Source organism: Propithecus coquereli, unplaced genomic scaffold (assembly GCF_000956105.1).
Source record: "Propithecus coquereli isolate 6110/MARCELLA unplaced genomic scaffold, Pcoq_1.0 Scaffold122, whole genome shotgun sequence".
NCBI classification, from domain to species: domain Eukaryota; kingdom Metazoa; phylum Chordata; class Mammalia; order Primates; family Indriidae; genus Propithecus; species Propithecus coquereli.
The window spans coordinates 4,756,555-4,758,366 of NW_012136303.1; positions in this window are offsets into that span (position 1 = coordinate 4,756,555).

The following is a 1,812-nucleotide window of genomic DNA, read 5'->3' on the forward strand; positions in this document are numbered from 1 at the left end:
GTCATAGATCGTAAAGATGCCAACTTTCCTAGAAAGGATTCTGAAATTATGCTCAGCCTCAATATGAAAGAGTTACAGGGATGCCTGCCTAAGCCACAGAAATGAGCAGATCAACCACGTATGCTATGCATTCGATATCCAATCTAAGGTTATCTAAAAGGTCATTTCCAGGACACTGATAATAAGAGATACCTATGTACATATATAACTCAGGATAAAAGCAGTGTTTTCATTTAATATTTAGTGTGTGCTTCTAATTTGACTGGAGTACACAGAGAGATATAGACAATATAGGCTAGTGAGGAAGAGGGATAAGATTGTAAAATTTTAATTTCAATTAAATATAGAAATATCACACAGGGAGAAGTGCAGTTACAGTAAAACAGATTCAACCTGTACAACCACGAAACCGATTTTATAACTGAATCTAATTTTCCTGGCCCTGAGCCTCTATTTCCCTTGATGACTTCAAGGAAAGTCAGTCAATTCCACTGATTTTGGGGGGAGATTACTAAGAATCATTAAGAATTATTTCCTTAGTGACACAGATTTTAACAAACACCACATAGACCTCGCTCTCCCTCTCCTTGTCCTTACGTCACCTTACCCCACCCTTAATACTCCCCATCCTGACTTTTCCACCAGTGGCAGGGCAGAGAATGTGTGCAAAACAAAACCAGATGTGCAGATGTGGGGTCTCCATCTCTGACTTGCCTGAGCTAGTCCAAGGAAGGAAGGCTCCACGGCCATTGTTCTTGAAAACCATTCTCATAGAATTGGTGATATTTAATACTATCTCAATTAGGTGATGTTTCGGTGGTCCACAAGCACCCACATGCTACCATGCATTTTTCTGACACCCTCTTTGTGATCTCTAACTTTGGCAGTTCACCTTGTATCTCTCAATTGCAGAGTTGCTTTTCTCATCTCCATGGAAAATTCTTAATCAAGCTCCTCATCTTCCCTTATGTGCTTTCTACTTCTTCAATTCACTTCTCCAACTTCACCAACTACATTTCCAACAGATGAGAACATTACAGATTCCTTATACGTCAAAATAAAACAAAACAAAACTCAATGACACTATAAATGTATGAGAGGGGAAGTCTCTATTGTTTTCTGCAAAAATACATGGTCCTGCATTTTAAAAAAGTATTTGCTTGCTTTCCTTGGTATCCAATGGCACTTTTTTATTTCAAAATATTATGGGGGTACAAGCCTTGAGGTTACATATATTGCCTTTGCACTGCCCAAGTCAGAGCTATAAGCGTGTCTATCCCCAGACAGTGCGTACTGCACCCATTAGGTGTGAATATACACATCCCCTTCTCCCCCATTTCTCCTGCCCAACACTTATGAATGTTGCTTCCATATGTGCACATTAAGTGTTAATCAATTAGTACCAATTTGATAGTGAGTACGTGTGGTGCTTGTTTTTCCATTCTTGTGATACTTCACTTAGAAGAATGGTATTAAACACACCTGGAAGAAATGCAACTCAGCAGATTCCTCCAGGAGATGAAGTGCTGATCACTTCCGCTGGACAATTCCAAGAATGTCTCCTGTATTTCTCTCTTTTGGCAGAGGGGAACAATTTTATATTAAACCTCTTTCTCTCTTTCTCTCTCTCTGTCTCCACACACACACACACACACACACACACACACACACACACACACTTTAAAAATGTTTCTTCTCTCTCAATATTTTTTTTCTTATTTATATCTCTGAATGGGGGGGGGAAGTTGGTGGGAAAGTGGAGTGTGGAAAAGAAGACCTATCAATAAAACCTATTTTCGGGCGGGTGTGGTG